This window comes from Vipera berus (assembly GCF_964194415.1).
Source record: "Vipera berus genome assembly, chromosome: 1".
Lineage (NCBI taxonomy): Eukaryota > Metazoa > Chordata > Lepidosauria > Squamata > Viperidae > Vipera > Vipera berus.
The window spans coordinates 164,535,849-164,553,634 of NC_138202.1; positions in this window are offsets into that span (position 1 = coordinate 164,535,849).

Here is a 17,786-nt window from a genome sequence, read left to right on the forward strand (position 1 = left end):
ACCAGGTGGTTAGAAAAGGACCTACATACATAATACATAAGCTTACTCTATTGCCCAGACAGAAGAACCCATGTTCTCCCAGACCCAGTGCTTTTTTTGTAAAAGAAAAAGGTGCCGGAACTCACACAGGTCATACAACCTGCCTTGCCTACCCTACAAGGTTCCATCCAAAAAAGGTGCTGGAACTCCGTTCTGAGCGTTCTATGAGAAAAAAAGCCCTGCCCAGACCATATGACTTTTTGTCCAATATTAGGCTTACAAGTTCGGTGCTACAAAAATCTGAATGATAGCAAGAAAACTCTAACTTTTTGCAGTCATCTAAAACTCATTCAGATTAGTTCAGCTCAGAACTGGTAATGTGTCTGGAAATGTTGAACTGACCTATGAGTTGTTATTACTGTGATGGAAATTCCAATAGTTCACATTTTATGAAAGCCGAAATAATGTGATCTACTTCCTGAGTAGAAGATAAGATTGAGGAGGGTTTGGAAATTTGCAGCAACTTTCTTAAAGTTTGTCGGGGAAAAGTGTCATTTTTCTATCCTCAGAATATATTTAGCATTCGAATAATCTCCCTGCATATTTTCTAGCCCATAGTGTTTTTCTTCTACTTAAAGTACGTTGGGAAAGAACGCACCTATGAAGCTCATTATAGGAAAGCACAGAATGGAATAGTAATATTTTCACAGATGGTTGACCCTTTCGGTGACATGAGAGAAATGAGAACAGAAAGAAATTCAGTAGAAAACACAATCACCTCTAAGGCATCAATTTTAAAGCAAAGGAGAGGGGAAAAACAATTCACTGAAGAAAAAATTATTTGGATTATTTCTGTAACTTACCCTGGGCTGGGTTTAAATAGTCTTACAAGTGCATTTTGATCAGCTGGTAATTAATATTACTTGACTATTATTATAAATAGTTCTTTGGTATTTTTCTGCCAAAGTTTAGAGTTCTGGTCTATTTGGGAATCCTTCTGTCAGGAGGAGGAAAAAATGATATGAAAACTTATACAACTTTTTTCTCTATTTTAATTCTATCATTTTTTTTGAGACTCAGAAATTGCAGCTAACTTTTCTTCAAAATGGGAAGTACTGTTATGAGCGCTGGGGGGAAAATAGAGACAAGTGAGTAATTTTTGTTTCTCACTGCTAATGAATCAAGAACCACAGATGTTTCAATCTTAGGGAAAGAAAGCCAGCCCTGCGTTTAAATTAATTATGTGCTGTTCTGGATAGACTCCAAGTTTCTGAACTGACTGCAACTTTAAAACATGCTACATATCTGAGTTTCAAACTTAGTTTACTTAACAAGATATATACTGTGTTTTATTAGACTGTATTGCTATGTACAGCTCATACATACATCACATTCAGCAGTTTTCTTCTGAAGTGTTTGTAGCAATCTTTCTGATTTTTATGGTCAAACCTAATTAAAAATGTAGCTGAAATTATGAATTACAGTGTTACCCGTGGCACACTCCAAAAAGTCACATAGACAACAAAAACAACCTTTTCAAACCTACTGAAAATGGGAGTGTTTATGGACAGTTTTCTGTAGGATCTGGCAAGTTGGTCTCTTTAGCACAGGGGTGGGCAAATATGGTCCCTTTGCCACCTGTGGACTTCAACTCCCAGAATTCCTGAACCAGCATGGAATTCTGGGAGCCACCCAGGGGCAAAAGTAAAACCTATAGTCAGCAATGTTCTAACAGCATGGTCAAAAAAAAAATCAAGATGATTGCCACAACAATGCAATCAAAGATCTGCCTGTTATTTTTTTAAAAACCCTCCAAGGTAAAGTTACAATCATACCATAGTGATTGCCAACTTGATTTTTTTGACATACCCTGAGGGCAATCTGCCTAGAGCTAGCTCTGTACTTCAACCTACATATATAATTGTCAGCATGTTGTCAGATGAAAAACACAAATCAAAGTTCATCCTTAAAACAACCAAAAATCTAGAAAATAGGTGGGAAGTACAATGGACTCTAGATTTGCCTCTTTTCCTTATATAATATATACTCTTGAATCAGATGAAATTAAGATGATTGCCTCATATAACTTGATAGAAAAATATTCTAGATTTTGGCTGAGCGATATGAATTTTGCAGAATCATAGCTCCGTGACATAGAGCATCTTACCTTTCATACTGAAGTACCTCACATTCCTAAAAAGGAATGTGGCAATTTTATAAATAAATTCATGGCTTTATATTCCATCTATTATTCTTCTAAAAGAATCTAGAATCGATGGCCCTGAACACATTTTATGGGATTTGCAATATGCATTGAACAAAGGAATGTTTTTTTTTCAGACCGGAATCTTTGTGTTTTTAAAAATAACTTTATGAGAGGAGAAAAATGTCTCTATAGCCACACTCTTTACATCATAATTCATTATAAATGCTGCTAATGAGCATTTTTTCTGCACTGTAACACTCCCAATATATCATCTTTTCTCTTGGAAGAATTGCTTTATCTCCCTGATCATTTTAATTGCCTTTTTCTACACCTTTTCCAGTTATATCCCTCCTGAAATGCTACCACCAAAGCTGTATTTGAAGGCTTAGCAATTTTTTCCAGGCATGGATGCTTCTGCAAAGTTTCAGGCAATAGCAGAAGCTGGGAGCCTTTGTCAGGACAGAATGCATGTGTGAAAGGCCCTGTTTCCTAGTTATGTGGGCACCGACAGATTGGCTGTGATTTGTATTTAATTTCCTCTCTTTTTTCTATTGAATTTTAACTGTTTTAATTTTAATAGTCAAGATGGGCAAATTTACAAAATAAATAATAAATAAATAACCAAATGTCCCCAAAAGAGCCAAACATCTTGACGGTTCACGGTATCTTGTGATAGTCTAGCTATTTCGTATGTGCATTTGTTTTATAAAATGTATATACTGATTTAATTTGTCACAGAGATACGTTTGTGTCAAACCTCACATCAGGTTATATGCAAGAAGATTAAAATGCTCTAAAATGTCATCGTTAAGAGGCACTTGCCTGAGGTCTCGGCATTTTTACATGAAATTTTGTGAGATTTCATATAGAATTATTATAATCTCATGACATGTGAGTGAAAAAATTGATTTTAGCTGGCTTAGGGCTGCACTTTAGAATGAACTAAAGCAGACATGTCAAACACAAGGCCTGGGGGCCAGATCCGGCCCGTGAAGTGGTTTCATGCGGCCCGTGAAGCCATCCTGGAAACAGTAAGGGAACGGCCCCCACTGCCTTGGCCCTGGCCCAGAGACCCTCCTCCTGCCAGAGACCCTCAGATCTGTCCCACTCCTGCCCAGGCCCCCATAGGCACCCTTGATGTGAACGATGTAGAGCTGGCCACGCCCACCCAGTAGGCCATACGCACTTTAGCCATGCCCACCCAGTAGGCCATGCCCACCCAGGCCACACCCACCCAGCCCCCTGAGGGCAACTGCAATGCTGATGCGGCCCTCAATGAAATTGAGTTTGATACCCCTGAACTAAAGGCACTTTCACTTTCAGTTCCTTTCCTAATCATCCACGGGACTGCCCTTTTTTTGCAGAGCATCATTTTTACTAAGATCTTCACCACAATGGCAGCTATCTTCTTTGGTCTGTCCTTACCAGATCGATGCCCCAACTATGTAAATGCAGGTCTTCGCTTATCAGCCGCCTCATTTAGTGACTGTTCAATGTTACAACAGTGCTGAAAAGTGTTATTAGTCCTTGCATTTATGACCGAGACACAAAATTGACAATCTGGCACTTAGCAACTGGTGGGCACTTACAATCACTGCCAGGTCCCTGGGCCAAGTGGTTATCATTGGTGAGCTTTGCAACTGGCTTGCAACAAGCAGAGTCGTTGGAGAATGCAGCAGTAAAATCAGAAATGGCAACCACGTGATTAACGAGCGTGATGACTCACTAAATGACTGAATGGGAAGTGATGTTGTAAGTCTGTCTCAATCACACGTTTCTCTTAGCAACTGCACCCAGTTAGCAACAGAGTTGTTGCTTCCAATTGTGGTCGTTAAGTGAGGATTACATGCATGAAGTCTTTTGGGTCATCTATAGCACTATCCAAAGCATATTGATTTGGAACCAAATTCTGCCTCCCAGGAAGTGGGAGGTGTCCTGAAGGTTCTGCAAGGTGTGAGTTGTGCCAGCGCAGGTTGTGAACTGGGGATAATTGCCTCGTAGGCCTCTTTGAGTTTGCTTTTGTAATGTGGCAATTGAGATAGCACATCAGCTAGGACGTTTTTTCTTCCTGGTATGTATTTTAGAGTAAAATTAAAATGGTTAAAGTACTGTGCCCATCGCACTTGCTTTGGGGACAATTTGTGGGGAGGTGTCCTGAAAAGAACCAGGAAATGGCAATAAGTGGTCATCTTGTTACAGAACAAAGATAGTTAGTTCCTTTGTTCCAGTCTCCTTTGCAGCTATCCAGGAACTGTCGGCAACAGGAAAAGAACCAAATAAGGAATCATAAAGGAACGTCTTCCTGTTCCACTAAAAGCATGTTCAGCTTGTGGTGCAGAATCTGCTTAATTACACCAAGCTATTTGATGTGCTCCCACTCCCTAGACTTTAAACACAGACTGTTGACATTTGGACTCTGGTTCTTGCTAATGTCAGAGGCTTCTTAAACCAGCCTTTTGAAATAAACTTGTCCGTGAGCCATTTGTTTCCTCAAGATGTCAGGCAGCCTTCTTGTCTATCAGGGGGAAAAAAACAACCATGCATTTTATCACTTTCCTGCTATCACAAGCAAAATATTTGACTTGATGCAGGAATTTGTCTATTACAAAATAGATGTGGAATTTTCCGATCTGGAGGGGGGAGGAGGAGAACCTTTGCAGTTGTACCTGGAAATACTAGGACACTGAAAGTTACCATGGTTCTGCTTTGCTATCTTATGCAGGGGGCATCCAGTTCAGTTTAATCGGCCAGATAATAGGATATTAATTAAACCATGTCAGTCTATTATAATAATAAAGAGAAATGCTTATGACTGCAGAAACATATTATTCCATATACCGAAAGCACTGGAAATTCCAAGAGGTCTCCAGAAGGGTGGACTTCAATCTCCAGAAATTCCCAGCCAACAGAACCATTGCTGAGAATTGTAGCAGTTATCTGAATGGTGAGCAGGGTTTGGGAAGGCTGTAATGTTGACAATATTATGTGAACCTATGTATCTTCTACAGCCCTTGGTGAGTTTTTAAAACCCCAGAGCTTAAGCGGTATGTGTGAATGCCCTTTGGGTACTGTTGGGATAGGACTTAGAGAAAATTGCTTCCTTTCTTCCCCCTCTCAGACTGAGCTTAGCAGCCATGCATTTGACATTACGTTTTCTAGTGTGTTGGCCACTATTTCTCTGAAGGAGGCAAAGCTGACATCTGTTTTCCAGCTGGATTCTTCATTCTAACCTATTCTAAGCAACTTCAGATTTTGGCTAGGTTATAAACAGTCTCAAAGTCAAGAGCAATCTGGTTGAATCTCACTTATATTCCAAAGGTATGATACTAGGTCAGGATGTGGAGTTATAAATAAATAGAATGAAGGCTATTGCTAAGCACATTGATTTGTGCTTTAGAGTGTAAGCCGCCCTTAGTCTTCGGAGAAGGGCGGGATATAAATGGGATTTTAAAAAAATAATAATAATAAAATAAAAATAAATGAATGCTGGAGGATTTTATTTGTTTTTATTTCTGTTAAACAGGAAGAACAGCAGGGTGGAAATTCTGCCTCTCTTGTACCAGGGGACAAACCTGGGCTAGTCACAACTCTTTACTGCCATCTCCCCATCACATTCCCTTTACTTCTTCCCCAGCCCCTGAGTGAGACAGACTTCAGTCCCCCTTAGCTGTTAAAATTGCTAAGCTCATTGGTTTGTGCTTAAATTGTAAGCCGCCCTGAGTCTTCGGAGAAGGGTGGGATATAAATGGGATTTAAAAAAATAGTCCTTTCCCTCTTCAGTCAGCAAGATGCAGGGACAACTGGATGGTGTGTGAAATCTGTTAGAGAAAAGAGTTTATATAACAGCTGCTCAGGGAAAGATGGCAAAATGCTAACAGGTAAAGAAGAAAAAAGGAAGCATTTAATTCCTATTTCTTCTTTAAGAAAGGGATATTTTTTTCACCCCAAATGACTGAATACATTGTCTTGAGAAGACAAGACAAAGGAAGAACAGCAGGATTTGGGAATGACCAGTCTAGAGAAAAAAATGACTGGGGGTGGGGTGGGGGACATGATAGCAGCATTCCAGTATTTGAGAGGCTGCCACTAGGAGGAGGGGGTGAATTTATTCTCAAAGCTCCAGAAGGCAAGACAAGAAACAATGGATGGAAACTGAACAAAGAGAGAAGCAACCTGGAATTAAGGAGAAACTTCCTAACGGTGAGGACAATTAACCAGTGGAACAGCTTGGCTTCAGATGCTGCAAGTGGTTCATCACTGGAGGTTTTTAAGAAGAGATTGGACAGCCACTTGTCTGAAATGATATAGAGACTCCTGCTTGAGCAGGGGGCTGGACTAGAAGACCTCCAAGGTCCCTTCCAGCTCCATTCTGATTCCACATGCTGGTGTTCTTCAAATACGTAGAAAAATGTCTATGGAGATTCTCAATCATCCACGCCATGGTTGTCCCCAAGGTGCTTTTCAAAAGACAACTGGACTTTCTTGTGTTTTTTTTCCGTCCCCTTTGAAAACATTTCGCTTCTCTTCCAAGAAGCTTTTTTCAGTTCAGGACTAAAGAAGCTTCTTGGATGAGAAGCGAAACATTTTCAAGTAAAAAAACCCAAGAAAGCCCCAGTTGCCTTTTGGAAAAACACCTCTGGGACTACCGAGAAAGATGACCCAAAGGAAAAAAATAAAAGGCCACGTTCTGCTCTCTTTGTTTCTGGAATGTAGGGCACAACATGATGGATTCAAAGTGCAAGAGGACAGAGGATAGTTTAATGGTAGAAAGAGAAAAATTAACAGTAGCTCGGCAATAATGGAACCAGCTTTCCTACAGAGGTGGTGAATTCTGACTCCCTACAGTAGATACGTTCAAGGACAGGCTGGTGAGCCATCTGTCATAAATGCTTTCATATGGGCTTCTGTGCCAGGCTGGATGTTGGATTCAGTAACCTAACAGGTTTCTGCCAATTACGATTCCATGTAGCCAGCACCTGTGCCTGGGTGATTGCTCTGGCAAAGGGGATCCCAATATGTATTCTTCTTCTGTGGATTTGAGCAAGTGGAACTATCTTATTTACAGCTATAAAAAAATGTCGCCAAGTTTCAGGTTTCAACTTGAGGACTGGCTGGCTAGAACAGGTTAAACTTATTAGACTGTGAGTGACTTTCCAGTTTCCTAAATTCTGTTCAATTTAAAGGTTTTTGTTGAGCATAAAAATGGTAAAAGGCCGTAATAAAAAAGACCACGTCACATTTATCTCCCTATCCACTGACTTCTTCAGCCATCTGCTCCTTTAACAACTCACACATTTGCTGAACAAAGTACAGCCAATGTTATTCAGATGCAGGGAGGGTTTCCGAGGCTACTTTTCTTATTAAGTCTTAGTAAGTAGTTTGGTTTTTTGCTTTAATCACAGCAACTTCAATCTACATCAGTCTCCCCCCCAGCCCAGCTCCCTCCAGAATTATCAGTCTCTATGATGGGAATTATAATTCAAGGCATCTGGAAAGCACAACACTGGGCAAAGCTGATACAGTATTAGATGGTACTGGAAAAAGCAAGATGAAAGTTTAATTTTGAGGATTTTCCCCCCCACACGCACACTGAATAAGAAGCTACAGGTATTCCTCAACTTAGACTACAACTGGGACCAGAACTTCCATCACTAAGCAATAACAGTCATTAGGTAAATTGTGCCCAATTTTACCTTTTTTGCAGTGGTTGTTAAATGAATAAATGCAGTCATTAAGCAAATCACACAGTTGGTGAGCGAATCTGGCTTCCCCCATTGACTCTGACTGGTGGAAGCCCCCTGGAAAGGTTGCAAATGGTGATCATGTGAATCCAGGACACTGCAGCCATCATAAGTCATAAGTCACTTTTTTCAGCGCTAACATAACTTCAGTCATTTGACACCCCTGTCTTAGACAAAAAGTGTAAGTCAACGACTACATGTACTGTAACAATTGAATTTAGAGAATTAGAATGCAGGGGAGAGAGTGAACAAAAGAGGCATATTATTATTATTATTATTAATCCCATTTATATCCCACCCTTCTCCAAAGACTCAGGGCGGCTTACAATCTAAAGTACAAATCAATGTGCTTAGCAATAGCCTTCATTCTATGTATATGCCTGCTTATTAGGGCTTTTGCCCCCCCAAGCGGCATTATTACAAAGTCAGCTCATTGCCCCCAACAATCTGGGTCCTCATTTTACCTACCTCGGAAGGATGGAAGGCTGAGTCAACCTTGAGCCTGGTGGGATGCGAACCTGCACTAATTGCAGGCAGCTGGTGTTACTTAAGGAGGCATCAGCCCACTGCTCTACCAAGGCTCTTATTCCCAGAACTATATAATTTATAGACCAGATAGAAGCATGGCAGGATTAGAAGGAATCAAGAATCAAAAATGGGAGACTGAAACTTTATCACACACGAGTTACCACCATTTTGTTAGCCAAGAGCAATGGAAAGTTAAGAGGATCACATTCTGGAAGTAACAAATGAAAGTGGAGGTGGGGGGGGAATGGTTAATCAGAGAAAGGTAATGTCAAACTGCATCCTTAGTGAATTTATAGCAGATGGGGACAAAGTAAAAATAATAGAAGTTTGTTTTCTTAGATTTAGGAATAGGCTGATATGGGCTATGGAGAAATTAAAGGGAAATGAATCTTTGAGACGAAGACAAAGGCATAGGAAAAAATCATGAAGGATAAGGACATTTCAGTTTCCTTCAGATTCTTGAAACATTTTTTTCAATAGTAATATGACTGCGAAAGGCGATGCAGAAAAAAAATGAGAAAAAGAAGATAGAGATTTGACTTGTGGACTTAAAGTCAATTACCGGTGTACGTGTTTCATGGAATGCAAATCTATTCTGGTCATATAAAGGATGACCTCCCTTGAGACAAGTAGAAACTCACATAGTTTGGGCACGTGACTGGGTTAGGAAAAAATATGCTTGATAAAGTTGGAAGAAAGGATGGATAATGTGGATGAAAAGAAAATAAATTAGTGGAATGTCCTTAGAAAAGCAAAAGCTTCTTACTAGTCCCAGTTTGAGATTATGAACATCTGTCCATGTCATTAGGGCATGAATATAATGGCACCTAATTAATCTATTGTTATGAAGTTGATATCTACAGTATTTAGGGATTCAATTAAAGAACAGTGATTTATGTGGAAAAAAAAGCATAAAAGACAAAGAACTGACCAAACAAGATATCTCTGGATGATGAATAAATGGTCTTCACTTAGCATACTGATTAGTGGGAAATTTTTTTTTTAGCTGGCTGTGAAGTAAACTCCTTCTAGGAGAGATGGAGAAGATGAGACAGTGCTAAGGATCTAAATAAAACTTCAGAATACAGTATCTTTTTAGACATAAACGTTACACATCTACATCAGTGCTCAATCTCTACAGTATATGTTTGTCATTGATGCAAATGAATCTCCAGTGATGTCATTCAAAGAAAACTAAATCTAAAATGAGCAGCTCATAAAATTTCATAAGATCTATTGTACAGGTACTATAAATTACTTAAAATTTACTCAGCTCACATTTACTATAATTTACTATATTGTCCAGAACAATAAATGAAAAATGTAGAGATCACCAAAATAATAGTGTTAAGATCTTAACCGAGAAAAAATAACAGGAAATTTGACCAGACATGTCAAATTCGTGACGTCACGTGATGTCGCGCAACGTATCAGAACTCTTTCCCCATTACTGGCAATGGGGTGGGCGCGGTTTCCTCGTGACGTGCCCATCCCACAGGCCAGCAATTTGACACCCCTGTCTTAGACAAAACCCATTGCTATAGAGAAGGTGCATAAAGAATTGCATTATCGTTTTCTCTAAAATGAGCATAGTGATAATATTTAACATTTCTTTTTGTGCACAAACGGAAACAACCAAACAAATATAATGGTAGACTATGGAGAGTATAAAATATAAACAACATTTCTAGCTAACCCTGCTTAGCAATGGCATCCATCAAATGGGATATGAAATCATGAAGTGAATGCAGTACTACTAACGATTGTGTATGTTGCATGTAACATGCTCCAGTAAAACAAACATGAGGCACCAACATATAGTTTGAGAGAATGTCTCACAATCAAAGTTGTATGATCATATAACTTTATGCTGGCTATTACACCATTAATTAAATCTTGTTCAAATAATCAAGTTTAGGAGCTTAATTCTAGCTGTTTTTACTTAATTGTAACTCCATCAGGAAATTATCTCCTAATGATTAAGTTTATGATGGCAGCCTTGTACATTTAAGGTTGAACCTTATTTATATTGATTAGAATGCAATTTGGCTACGATGGAATATTCAGCTATATGGGAGTAAGTTTTACTGAAAGTGTGTTCCTTGGTAGTGATCATCGCTTCAACAATGTGCATGTTTTTCTGAGCAAAACTGCAGTACGAAAGATCTAAACACAACAATTAAGTTCAATTCGCATTCCTGCTTGATATAGTAATCTACCAATGTCGGAAAACTATTTGCTGCCTTAAGGAAGCATAAAGATGGCCTCTGTCACTGCAAAAAAGCAAGGAGTTTGGGGAGAGTTAAAAAATAGTATTTAAGAATCCTCATTTGTTATGACACGGGTTTATATTCATCATGCATATTTTTGTTCTAATGCAAACAGTCCTTGACGTAGTACCAAAATTGAACCCAAAATTTCCATTGCTAACCAATGCGTGAGTTGCGCCCAATTTTGTGACTTTTTATGACTGATTTGCCATGGTTGTTAAATGAATCAATGCAATTGTTAAGTTAATCACACAGTCGTTCAATGACTCCAGATTCTCCCATTGATTTGGCTTGATTTGATTTGCAAATGGTGATCACAAGAACCTGGGATGCCGCAACTGTCACAAATACTTGAAGGTTACCACAACTACTTGAATTTTGATCACGTGACCATGGGGATGCTGCAACGGTTGTAAGTTCAAGAACCGGTCATATTTTTTTCAGCACCATGGTAACTTTAAATGCTCACTAAGTGAATGGTTGTAAATCAGGGACTACCTTACTTGTGCTGATATCAGGTGTAGAAACACAATAAGCACTGGCTCACTTGAAGGGACTGTTTTCTTCAAACTAGCTAATGAACTGCAAACTGAAAGGGTCCTAGCCCAAATAAACAGGAGCCTTCAAGCCAATATACAGGCAACGTATATTTTTGAAAGTAAGCAGGAAAATGTGGTTGGAGGGTGCTTTGAGATTCAGTGGATATTCATATAGGAGGACACTGTCCATTTCTACCTTCAGGAAATGGCTGCAATCTAGTTCTAACAACGGGACAAAGAGACTTGTTCAAATCTGACCAGTATCAGGAAGGAAGGCCATCCTCTCCAAAATTCTTTGCTCTAAAAGATTTGGAAATCAAAACCTCATCATTCTCTGGTTTTGCAAATTTCCCTTAATCAACTTTCTTCAGTCTATCACTTCTCTTATTCTAGAAGTTGCAGTGACTGAGTATTCTCTATTTCAGCAGGAGAATGTCTTGTATAGCAAGGGTCCCCAACTCCTGGTCTGTGGACCAGTACCGGGCCGCGGCATGCCAGCAACCGGTCCGCACAAGCAAAGCCCCATCCACGGGATGTAGGCAGCACACAAAGCCACGCACCCTCCGGTCTGCGGAAAAACCTCTCTCCATGGAACCAGTCTATATTATCTGAAGGTATTTCCCCCACTTCCATCTCTTATATTTTTAGATTGTAGCCTGTTTGCTCCAACCCAAATAATACATTCAGGAAGTATGGATCAAAGCCATTCAGGATGAATTTCACAACAGCCACATTTCTCAAAAAAGTAACAATGGCCATGTTGACTAGGGGAGAAAAATGCAAAATTCATAAAGGCCATTTGAAATACTATTACCCAAAATCATAGCATGCTCAGGATCATTTCTTGAGCAGGCCAGCTGGTTGGAACAGGGGAAGGAGAAACATTTCCCCCCATTTAGCCAATTACTGCTCTGTATGTTTTTCTTACAAGATTAAGAACTTGGCAAAGTTATTCCTTTGCCTGAAGCAGGGAGGATAAGGCTCAAGATTTTTATATATTCTGGACGCTGTAATTACTTTTCCAACGTTTTTAATTCAAGCTGTAACCAAGATAAAATTCTAATATTTAAACAAAAACTTTGAGACAAGTCTGCAGTACATTTGCTTTCTAACTTTAGAAAAAGACTGTAAATTCTTGGCTTCTGTGTTTGCACCAAATCACGATTAATAGGCGAAGAGCCTTGTCACGGTTTTCTCACACTTCCTGTCTGGTTTTCCTTCCCCCCCCACCATTAAAGTTCTAATTCCTTCCAATTAATGTGAATGCACCTCAGCACACACACAAAATTATCACAGGATTTAAAAATATTTCTTCACATTAGCTGGTGGCAGAGATAATCCGCTGACATGAGGCGTTGGACGTAGCATTACACCATTTTTTCCTCATTTTATCTGGTTCCCATCAGGGAAAAGCAAATGATGCAATGTCAAAGAGTTCTGAAAACACAACAAAATTAAAAGTCTGTTTCTTAAGTAATGCAAGCATGGGGAAATACCGTCTAGGTTGCAGGCAAACTGTGATAGAGAATTTTTTGGGCTACATGGTATGTTGTAAGTACATGGTTGTGGTGAAGCGACAGGACTAATCCCCCGTTGCTTTTCTTTCTTTCTTCTTCTTTTTAATGACTGTATTAGCTTTCAAAATAGAAAGATAAAATTAACAGAAACTAATAATAAACAGAAAGGAAAGAAAAGAATGAAGAGTACAAGAAAGAAGACAGAAGAGCAACAAAATAAAAAATAAAGAAGCAAGGTGAAAAAAAAGAATGACTTCAAATCTGTTTTACAGCAGACATAAACGAAACATTACATTAAGGACTTTGCCCTACGATTACAATGTAACATCCATTTTATTACTAATCATCAAATCCCTACATCATAATTTCGTTTTTCCCTGTTTTGCTCAAAAAATCCAATAGGAACTATCAATTAGCATTAATCAATGTGTTTTGCCATCTCAGCCAACTCCTTCAACTTTACCAATCATCCTTCCACTGTGGGTATTAATGAATCTTTTCATCATTGGATATATACGTATATAGGAGTGTCGCTGCATTTATAAAAACAGAGTCACGTTTGACTTTTCCAAATGTTTATCCGTTAACCCCATTAACAGAAAGATCTCTGGTTTCAATTGTATGTTGATCTTCACGATTTTCTAAATTAGTATATGCCTTTGAGCAGAGGTCCCCAACCTTTTGGGCACTAGGGACCGCTTACGTGGAGAGAAGTTTTTTTCGTGGACCGGAGAGGGCGTGGTTTTGTGTGCTGCCTGCATTCCATGGATGGGGCTTTGCTTGTTTGTGCAGACTGGTTTCTGGCATGTCGCGGCCCTGTGCTGGTCCACGCACCGGGGATTGGGGGTCGGGGACCCCTGCATTTGAGAACAGACTTTTTAAAGCCTTTTTAGAACTCCACCAAAATTGGTAAAAATTTTCTTCCTGATAGCTGCATTTCTGGCCCGTATTTGAAGCCCCTTTATATATTTTTGACAATCTTTCTGATGATAAATGCTATCTAAATGCTAAATTTATAAAAATTATCTTTAAGACTGTAATATAAGGTGAATTTCAATGCCCTTGTCTATATGTTTTCCCATGGCTCCATTTGTATAGTATATCCAAAACTTTTAGTCCATCTTATCATAGTCTTTAACTTATTCATCTTTTGCTTTGAATCCCAACAATTTTGTGCAATTCAGCAGTATGTTTATCATTAGTACATAACTCGGTTTCAAAAGCAGTTTTATCAATTTCTTTTCTGACATTATCTTTTAGACAACTTTTAGGTTAAAAAAAAACAGATTGGTCTTGATGAGTATATTATTTTAAAACTGTTTTCAATTTATTTGACAATATCATTAGAATACTTATAATTATTATTCAGCAACAATATAAGTGTATGATTTAATTTAAATCACATCTCTTTTTGGGAATAAGTGCAATATTACTTTCCTTCTATGATTCTGGCATCCCGTCCACTTGTAAAATATGATTTATTGTGTGTTGGAATGGTTGTAGAATTTCATCTTCAAAACATTTTATAGTAAGTCCCTGGTAATCCATCCAAGCCAGGTGCTTTACCTGGTTTAATCTTTTTATAGCTTCTGAAACTTCCATTATTGTTACAGGCCCATTCATAATCTGGCTTTGCAAGTCTGTAAGTCATGATAGATTTTTCATTTTAAGCTAATGCTCTATTTTTTTCTGGAGAAATGTCCCATCCTTTGTACAAATTAGAATAGTGTGATTGAAAGGTTTTTGTATAACCATATTATCTGTTATCACCATATCACGCTCTTCAAACTTCAAAACCGTCTTTTTCCTTCCTTAATTTATAGGCACCACTGCTCTTCTTAAAGGTTTTATGAATTTCCCTGCCTCATTGGCTGTGTTAATACATCACACAATGAACCACAAACTAGTGTATTTTAGCTTAATGTATTGAGGGAAGCCAACCCATTGTATTAGTTTGTGGTGTGGTGCGCAAACTATGCCTTAACTGTGTCAATCTTCAATTAACCATGGATATGCAATGAACACACCGCTATTCAGGAGCTCACTTTTTGACAGTTCTGGCTAAACTTCTTTTGTGGACTTTATAACAATTCGTTCATTTAGATTCTACAGCAAAGAAATCAGCTGGGACAGCAGTGCTAAAGAATCAGTGTAAGAAATAGACCTAGTAAGCTTAACATACAGAAAAGTAATCTATTCTACAGGAGTTATGGGAGGAAATAAGAGACATAAGATCCAAGCCCAGAGAATTTTTAAGGCAAGAAAAAGTATGTGCAAGGATTGGATTTTCAACATTAAACAAGAAAGGACATAGCTATTAAAAAGGAAACTTTTAAACTCCAAGCATTTGCGGATGATCTGGTCTTCATCATGGAGGACCCATATCACACGGGACCAAAATTATTAGAAGAATTAACTAAATATGGTGAAGTTGCTGGATTGAGAATAAATAGAAATAAGACCAAGATGATTGTTAAAAATATGACTAATAAACAAAAAGAAAAATTGGCTGGAATCATGGACATAGAAATAGTCAAAAAAATAAAATATCTAGGAATTAATATCACGGCTAGATGCACCTCACTTAAAGAAGATAATTATGATAAAATAGTGAATCAAATAAAAGGTGATCTGGAAAGATGGGGAAATTTGAAACTTTCATTATTGGGGAGAATTGCTGTCATCAAGATGAATGTCCTGCCCAAAATCTTGTTCTTGTTCCAAAATATCCCAATACAACTTGACTCCAAATTCTTTCGAAATTTGAACAAACTATCCCTAAATTTTGTTTGGCAAGGGAAAAAACCAAGAATTAAAATGAAATACTTGCAGGACACGAAGGAAAACAGGGGTTTTGGACTGCCAGACTGGGAATTATATTACCATGCCAATTGGATTAGAGAATGGATAATTTTGAAAAATAGAAGATTACTGACTTTAGAGGGTCATGATTTACAATTTGGCTGGCACGCTTTTTTATGGATGGAGAAACAAGGATTATTCTCACACTTTCAAAAATATCGGATTAGGCAAGCATTATTTAACATTTGGAACAAAATTAGAACTCACAATTATACTAAAGTACCAGTCTGGCTATCCACTCTCGAAGCGATTGTTTACCCAAATCTATTTGATTTGGGCAACATAATTTCATATAAGGATATTATGAATGAGGAGGGGGAATTGAAGTCTAGAAATGAATTAGATTCACAAGGTATAAAACTAGATTGGTGGGCCTACTTACAGATTCAATCAAGATTCGGGAAGGATAAAAAAGAATGGGGGATAAACACCCAGGAAAGGGCCTTGGATAAAATATTATTGGGCCCAGATAATAAACAGATAAAGAAACTATACAATCTGCTTCTGGGATACAAGCTGTTCGAAGAACAAGTGAAGGACCCTATGTTGACTTGGGATAAAAATCTGGGACATGGCATTGATCTTGATACATGGCAAACGCTATGGGACAGAAATAAAAGAATAACATTGGCTTCATCTTACAAAGAAAACCTATTTAAAATGTTCTATCGATGGCATCTTCCTCCAGCACATTTAGCCAAAATGTATAAGACAGTATCTCCCAAATGTTGGAAGTGCTCCGAAGAACTAGGTACATACTTCCATACGTGGTGGTCCTGTAGCAAATCACAAAGATTTTGGAAAATGATTTGGACATGGCTGAAAGAAATATTAAGACAAGAAGTTGAGTTTAGTCCAGAATTTTTCTTATTGGGCATAACAAAAGAGAAATACCCTAAAGACGAGTTGTATCTGATGATTCACATTATTACAGCAGCAAGAATGTCATTTGCTCAAAATTGGAAAAGGAATGAAATCCCAGTAGAAAATGAGGTAATTAAGAAAATTTGGGAATGCGCAGAAATGGATAAATTAACCTTGGAATTTAAAAATAAAGATCAATCAGATTACTACAGAATTTGGAATAAATTTTATCTTTGGCGGGAACAAAAGGAAGGTCTCTATTAGGTCTTACAGATTGGTTTACTGTTCTAAGTATTGTATTATACTTAACTGATTTGTATCTTAAGTGTATTTAAGTGTTTTTAGGTGTGTGTATATATATATATATATATATATATATATATATATATATATATATATATATATATATGAATATTGTAGACAAGAAGGTTTGTCAGTCTGTTTGTACCGTGTCCAATGTTTTTAAATAATAAATTTAATAATATATATATATATATATATATATATATATAAAAAGAAAGGACAAAGCAACATATCTCTGTCAAGAATGTCAACAAATGAGGAATATCTGAAGAAAAGGAAAATGCGAGCTCCTTTTAAAAAGATCAGAGAAATCATCAAACATATTCACAGCTGTGGTAAGAATATCCAAGAACAATATGCAAGAGATCACGCGGAAGCAAGTGAGATTAAAGAAGGATGTAGAGATTGGAGTAAAATGATTTATAAAGGCAATAGAGACCATGTTAAGACCAAGCTGGCAGGCATAGCCAACACTCCAGAAGACAGGCTTAAGATACAGGAAGATCTGGACAGAAATATAAAAGCTTTTTAAGGTTTTATATCATATGTTTTTGTTTTTGTATTATAATATCATAATAGTCAATCTGACTTAATATCACTTTAAAGCCAAATTACACTTACCGTGATACAAAGACAAACCTTTGCTTTTGGTAATGGCAGAGTTGTGCCTCTTATTGTTTGCTAAATTCCGCCTGTGTCAAGAGGCCTGAATAGAGAAAATTAATCTTTAGTTGACTTTTGAGAAGGCTTTCTTGCAATGAAGCTCCGGGCATAACGCTTTTCTTATGAAAGATTCCTGTTAAGCTCTGAATTTCACCAGTGAGATTAACATGACTATTCTTAATAGCCTTTTGCAAATTTATTGATATAAACACCAAAATGAAAACAATACCTTTTTTGTGTGCTTGCCACACTTGGTTTTCTAATGGGAGGAGCCAGTTGTGATTGACTTCCTGCAGTCCTTTCTTTTTTTTTTT